The sequence below is a fragment of the Bidens hawaiensis genome, unplaced genomic scaffold (assembly GCF_021521415.1).
Source record: "Bidens hawaiensis isolate Kalapana, Puna unplaced genomic scaffold, B.hawaiensis_p1.1 tig00012610_1, whole genome shotgun sequence".
In the NCBI taxonomy this organism is placed as follows: domain Eukaryota; kingdom Viridiplantae; phylum Streptophyta; class Magnoliopsida; order Asterales; family Asteraceae; genus Bidens; species Bidens hawaiensis.
Window position 1 is genome coordinate 362,380 of NW_027492036.1, and position 7,695 is coordinate 370,074.

The 7,695-nt window shown below is 42.5% G+C and overlaps 1 pseudogene; it reads right to left on the bottom strand.

Moving 5' to 3' along the window:
• Window positions 1-916: 916 nt before the first annotated feature.
• LOC143541531 (ethylene-responsive transcription factor 13 pseudogene) lies at window positions 917-1,399 on the bottom strand (annotated as a pseudogene).
• Window positions 1,400-7,695: the final 6,296 nt, after the last annotated feature.

A 7,695-nucleotide genomic window follows, 5' to 3' on the forward strand; every position in this document is an offset into this window, starting at 1 on the left:
GTGTTACCACTTTACCAAGATGTATCAACCCTAGTTGTTTAATGTTGACTATCACAAAACATGAAATTTGTTGAGAATTGTAAAGTGAGGCACTTTATAATAGTTAGTGTCGCTTTTAAGTAAATAAAAAAAAAATAAATCCTAATCTGACTTGTTAAATCATTTTATTAAAAAAGTTGGTAACGTAAGCTGTTGTTACAATGCGGGGAAAATAACGAGATCGTGGGGTTAACTAGACAAAAGTATTGCTTAGTTATAAATCCACATGGTTTTAAAATTTGATTCTAACAAAATAATAAATAAATACACATGGTATACTTTATTATATATGAAAATTTCAGAAACAAAATGAAAAAAACAATTTACAACTAAAAATGGCACTACAGTGAATCATTTGATTTTGACCTAAATAAACTTTTGCAAATATTTTTGAAAACCCGTCATTTTGGCTACCCCTTGATTGTGATAAGTATACTATGCTAACATGTTATGTTAAACCATATATGGAACAAACATCTTGCTAGCCAAGGTTCAATTAAGTCTCTTAGAATTGTCTTTCCTATTGGATTGTCATTCACTTGAGAAAATATATCAAATATTTTGTTTGAATCGGTAGGGCGTTGAGTTTATATCCGAGGGCGAGACTTCCTTTAGCCCCCCTGCCACACACACATACACGCCCTTTTTTATCCTTAGTAGTGTAAATTTATGCTTCTCTATAAAACCATCAAGATTTCAAGTGTGTTGCGTACACCAATAACCAATTCACACAAAATATATCAATTACTAACTTAATAATATAATATAGATGTATTCAAGAAGTTCCACTTTTTCCCACAAAATAAAATTCGAACAATACTACAAATCAACAACTACATACTCAAAAACACACATTAATACTTCAAACACATATTATTTATTTAACTTGATCGTCTGCATTGAAGCTTTCATCCACCGTGGTAGGCTCACCGCTACTTGTCTTTAGCCTCTTCAAACACCCATCATTTTCCGCGGTCCTCCGCCTTGGCGTCACCCTCACCGGCTCCACCATGTTAGCACCAATCAAATGCGGGAAGTTAACCATAGCTCGAGACCCACGAATCTTATAAGCCGCTCTGTCATAAGCAAAAGCTGCATCCACCGGTGAATCATATGTCCCGAGCCATATCCGAGCCCCACGCTTAGCCGGGTCTCTTATCTCAGCTGCAAACTTTCCCCATGGCCGTCGCCTCACACCACGGAACTTCATCCACTCTGAAGGCGCGTGGTTCACGTCTGCCACGTGTTCTTTGTTCTTTAGGGTTTCTGAAGTGCCCTCTGATGGCACAGGTGGAGTATTGGAGTCGTGGAGAAGTTGGTTTTGGAGCAAAGCAAGGAAAGAGAGATTAGAATTTGACATGGCTAGGGTTTTGAGAGTGAAGAAGAGGTAGAGATGTAAGTTGTATGTTTGTATGTATGTATATATGGATGAAGTGAAGTTTGTTTAGTTTTCAACATTGCACGGTAGCATATCATAATAATTTATATATTCTTTAGTTAGGGTTCACCTTCATTTTTAATTTATCACAATATTTTGTGATTTTAAGTGGAGATGCACCATAAAACATCACTACATGCATTATTTTCTCTCTTTTTTTACTTCTTACTTGTCAAGTGTTGACAATTAAATAGGTGTTTTTTTACTGACAACAGTACATATCTATTATAAAGAGTCATAACACTTTTTAAAGGTGAAATGGCACTCATACTCATAGGTATTAATTATACATCAGTCAATCATACATTGCTATTTCATTTTTATCCTTAAGCATCCACAACATTGAAAATAACTGGAAACACCTACCTATAAGTATATATCCTAAACTTTTTTTATTTTTTGTTAAAGTTTAAAATATTACATAATTGAAAACCGGAAAAATAAAATATGATGATCAAAACCAAAAAAATTAAAACACAAACATCTAAACTAAATGATCCTTCAGCCTATTATATTTTCCGCAATTTCTCGTTTGCAGGTTATAGCGATTTTCTTCACCTCGTCCTCTAGATGATAGTGTTGTGACATCTGCCCCGATCCGACCCGACCTAGGTACCCGTTTCTCTGATCCGATCTCTTTCTTTTATGATTTAATATTTATTTATACTTATATTTTACTTTTAATAATAATAATATATTTTCCTTCCCGCCTCTTTCTCTCTCTTTCTTTCCGCCGTCCCGTCCCTCTTCTTCTCTCTTTCCGCCTTCTTTTCCCTCTTGTCGCCGTCCCGCCCTTAAGCCTTGAACCCCTAACTGTCCTTTGTTCCTTCCCGCCTAAGGTTGTCTGCGCAGCTCCACGCGCCAGACTCCTTACAAGGAAGCCTGCGTGAAGACCACCTGTTACTGCGATACGCGAGACGAACTGTCCCCGCAGCGCGCTAAGGATTTTAGTTCTTCCCGCGGCGCGCTATGGATACCGTTCTTCCCGCGACGCGCTAAGGAATATAGTTCTTCTCGCGACGCGCCTAGAATTGAAGTTCTTCCCGCGGCGCGCTTAGAAATGTAGTTCTTCCCGCGACGCGTTAAGGTTGGTTCTGTCTGCCTTCGCGCTCGCGCACTCTTGACCTTCTGTGTCTGCCTTCGCGCTCAAGCTTTCTCGCGCTATGTCTTGAGTCTTTTCTTCTGTTTAATCCAGCCGTTTACTTTTGTGTTGTCTTATCTTCTGTGCTGTTGACCTGACCTACCTTATGTCTGAAAAGCCACTTTTGGCGCAGCATGCGCACCAACCCCATTGGTTGACAGAAAAAGTGACTGACATTATCTTTTGAGATCTGCTTTTCCATGCTTGACCAGTACCTTTATCTGACCCGCCCATGCCTGTTTACTGTTACCTGTCAGCTTTTCCTTTGCCCCCTGCAGCTGCCATATCTTTTGATATCTTTTGCTTTTGGAATCTTTTACTTTTTGGAGATCTTTTCCCCTTTTCTAGGGATTGTGTTCCCTAGGGTTTCCCTATAAATAATAATGTTAATTTCCTAACACTACACACACAAAGCACTTAAACTCTCCTGTTCTCTCTTGCTCCTTGCCGTTGTTCTTCCTCTGCCGTCTCCTCTCTCTTTGCCTTCGTCTTCTATCCTGTTCTGCCCTGCTTTTCCGGTAATATATATTATATATAATAATTTACTTATTAATTATGCTAACTTATAATCAAGACTTAAAACAAATCATTAAAACAATAATCTTATTTATAGGTTAACTTGTGCTTGTTTAAAGTTGGTTCTTGCTTTATCTTACACCGCATCGTTTATCAAGTGAGTAATCTCGTACCTAATCCCTTTTTATTTTAATGTTTTGGGATGTTCATGTGTTCGTACAAACTTAGAGTCTTAATCTGTTTATGAACTTTAGTCGCGCAGTATCCCATGTGTTGAGGACGTAGACTTGGCTGTTTATTTGTATGTGTGGATCATTAACTGTGACACCCGGTAAATTCCCAATCCCTTAAACCAAGTAATCAACCTAAATATTAGGTAATTATGTTTTGCGCGCCATGTTAGTCAGCGCGTGCATTTGTTATGTGCGCCCTGCGCGAGCGCGCCATGTTAGTCAGCGCGTGCATTTGTTATGTGCAACCTGCGCGAGCGCGCCATGTTAAGAACCAGCGTGGGCATATGTTATATGCGCCATGCGCGAATGTTTTGGCTTTATGTTTTCATGTACCTCAACGTTATGTTGTCTAATGGGTTGACCATCCCGCATGATGCTAAGGCGGGTGCATCCTAAATCGTTTATGCGCGTGCGGAAGGGAACTAACCTCCCCGCATGGCGGGAACATTGAGAGCTAGTTTGTCTGAAGCTCCAAGATGGAATTGACTTCAACATGACTGATCACTATGTTGAAATACCAAGACCACCTGGAGAATCTACAAATGAAACTCAATGTCCCTAATTGCGAGAAGGTTACGCACCTACCCGCAGCAAAGAAGTGTCCTTCACGCAGAAAGCTATGCGCACAAAGTGATACGCACAGAACACTTAGTCTATTCTCCAGACGTAAGGAGATTACTCCCGCCCAAAAGGAAACAGTAGCGTGTTTCAGAGATTTTTCACTTTTTACTGTACACTGACAAAAGTACCTGAAAAAGCACACTGTAACATGAAAAGTCAACTGTCAACCACCCTATTCTCACCAACCCCAGACCTGCATGTCCTGACCAAATCAAATCAAAAATCTTTTATCCACTACTCCACTTTTAAATAAATAATAATAATTTCCATACTTTGTCATCATTACACCTAGATATGAAAAGATTACAATCCCCTAAAGCAAGGGATTGTGTTCCCTTGAGTTTGGCTATAAATATGTAACCTAAGTTATCACCCGAACACACTTCAAACTTCTCTCTTAAGAACTGCAAACTTGCACTAATCATCTCCCAAGCATCCGATCCTGTTACTAGGTAAGCCGAGAATATAACCTTGAGATTTACCTTCCAACCCTTATATTCTCCTATTTCTTGATCTTAATATATATACTTCTTGTTATTTAATCGTATTCTAGACCTTCGATTCCGAGGCCAACACCAAGAAAACCCGAATCTCGATTAATCCCTTAACAAGAACCACAGGTGAGTCTCACAGCCCCTATTTTCACTGTTTTCACTATTTTTAAACTGTTTTCGGGGCGAGGGACACGTACTTAAATAATGTTTTATCATGGTATACTTACAAGCTATGCAAGCGATTATGTGTTTAAAGTTATGTTTCATGATGAGCAATGCGAACGGTTACCTATGATTTTTCGATGTTAGTGCACCAGATTCGAGTAAGTGATCACTTTACCATTGGAACTCTAAGGGTAGGGACTGCTGGTTTGATCCGCCCACTCGTAGGGGTCGCACCTCTTACACAGACGAGTGCCTAGTATTGTCATGGGGCAGTACTATGGGTTTGAGCCCGCTCGTAGAGGTCGCTCCTCTTACGCAGACGAGCGCCTTGTTTTCCGGCACAACGTCCGCGCGTAACCCGCGGGACGGTATTACAGTATTATTCGCTCGTAGTGGCAGCGCCACTTACACAGACGAGCACGGCTTTTCAGAAATGTCCACGCGCAACCCGCGGGACGGTATTACTTATTTCGCTCGTAGTGGCAGCGCCACTTACACAGACGAGCACGGCTTTTCAGAAATGTCCACGCGCAACCCGCGGGACGGTATTACTTATTTCGCTCGTAGTGGCAGCGCCACTTACACAGACGAGCACAGCTCCCAGAAATGTTCGCGCGTAACCCGCGGAACGATTTTATCAGAATATGTTGATAGAACTATGTTTTACCAAGCATGTGTTATAATGATGCTATCGGAATTATGTTTCAGAATGATTTTTATCACGATTATGATGCAATACGAATTATCAAGTTACTAAAACTTGTGAACTCACTCAGTTTATACTGATTCAAATGTTTTACGTGTCTTTCAGGAGATAACTAGGTAGCGCATGGAGTCACACTTAGAGCACCTCACGCTGAACATCTAAAACTAGCTTTTTGGAAGATTTTAGTTCTATCCCTTTGATGCGCATGGTTGTTCCCGCCGCGCAAGGGGATATGACAACAGTTTTATACTTGGATGATTTCTGTAATTTTTTTTTAAAAACAATGTAATGTATTTGTATTAAACATTTCATGCGCAATGAAAATCTTTGAATGATTGCAATGGCCCGTGCTTAATTATCAATCCCCACTCGCGCGCGCCCGGCTGTTTCCGCCGCTCAGGGCCGGGTGTGACAGATTGGTATCAGAGCACTGGTTATAGCGAACTAGGAAAAGAAGTTTTAACCTAGACTATAACCGTTGGGGAATCGCATGAAATATTTTTCAAAGAATATTTTCAAAAGAAACTATACACACACTTAGGAACACGGGTCACACAGTGTAGTAAATAAAGAAAAACATTATGTGCTCAGAGTACATGCGCTAAGTTTGATATATTTTCATTCTCTTTTAAAGCAAGAATGCCTCCAACTAAAGCCAAAGGAATTACCATGACACCCGAGGAACTCGCGGAAATAATCGCGCAAGCAATCGCAACACATGAGGCCAGCAAGGCCGAATCAAGTCAGGGTCGTCAGAACGAGACCCCAGAACCCGATTCAGGAGCCTTGAACAAAGGGTGCTCCTATAAGACATTTATGGCCTGTAGGCCTTGGCCATTCAAGGGTACCGAAGGGGCCATCGGGCTCTACAACTGGATTGACAAGATGGAGACAGTTCTCTCCATTAGCAGATGTAGTGAGAACCAGAAGGTTCTTTACGCGACATGCATGTTCCAAGAAGCAGCTTCGTCTTGGTGGAAGCTTCAAACGAAAACATTGGGGCGAGAAGTTGCTCTCCACAAGACCTGGGAGGAACTGAAGGAAATGATGATGAGAAAGTTCTGATCTCGCGCAGAAATCCAGAGTCTGCAGCAGGAATTCTGGAACCACACCGTGGTAGGAACGGATATCGACGCCTACAACAACCGGTTCAACGAGCTTTGCCAGCTGGTGCCAGACATGGCAAACACGGAGGAAAAGAAGATCGAGAGGTATATTTTTGGGTTACCTCCTGTTGTTAGGGTTCCGCTCAACGCCGCAGCGCCTCCAACTTTTGATGAGGCGGTAGCGCGGGCCATCACCCTTACAAGGGATACGGTCCGTGCGGGTATGTTGACTACGCGCGGAAACGAGCAGCGAACCTCTGACTCCAAGAGGAAATGGAACTCTCACCACCGAGGGTCCGACTCCAAGCAGCCACCGTTCAAGAAGCAGGAAAGCGCAAGGGTTTACGCGATCCAAGCCGCGGAGCCATCAAGGAAAGGATACAGTGGCCCTTACCCATGGTGCAACAAATGCAAGTTTCACCACGAGGGTGAATGCGCGAGCGTCACGTGCGCCAAATGTAACAGGCCAGGGCACAAGACGGTGAATTGCCGTGCTAAAGAAGCTGGAGCCAATGACAACTGCTACGCATGCGGAAAGCCAGGGCATTTTAGTCGGGATTGCCCGCAAAGGGGAAACCAAGCTCGCGGGAGAGCTTTTGTGATCGGCGCGGGTGAAGCTAAAGAAGAGCCGAATGTGGTAACCGGTACGTTTTTGCTTAACGGCCATTTTGCATCTGTCTTATTTGATACTGGCGCTGACCTAAGTTTTATATCCGCTGAGTTTAAAGACTCCTTAGGCCTAGCAACCAGTAGGCTAGACACGCCTTATGCTATAGAACTAGCCAATGGTAGGCAGTTATGCGCGAACGAAAGAACTGAACAATGTGTTATAGTCATGGGAGGTCACGGGTTCAATATTAACTTGTTGCCAATAGACTTGGGAAGTTTTGACATTGTGGTAGGTATGGATTGGTTAGTCGAGAACCGCGCGAAAGTTATTTGCCATGAGAAGCAGGTTCGGATCCCACTGTTGAACGGAGAAGCCCTGGTAATTCAAGGGGAAAGAAGGGGAGTTGCGACGAAACTGATTTCGTGCCTAAAGGCGCGTAAGTGCCTAAGGAAAGGGTGCTACGCCTTCCTGGCGCATGTAGTAGAGAAGAAAGGAGATGAGCGAAGAATTGAAGACTTACCAGTAGTGCGCGAATTTCCTGAAGTTTTTCCTGAAGATTTGCCCTGATTACCGCTGCCGCGACAAGTAGAGTTTCGTATTGATTTGGTCCCAGGAGCTGCGCCAGT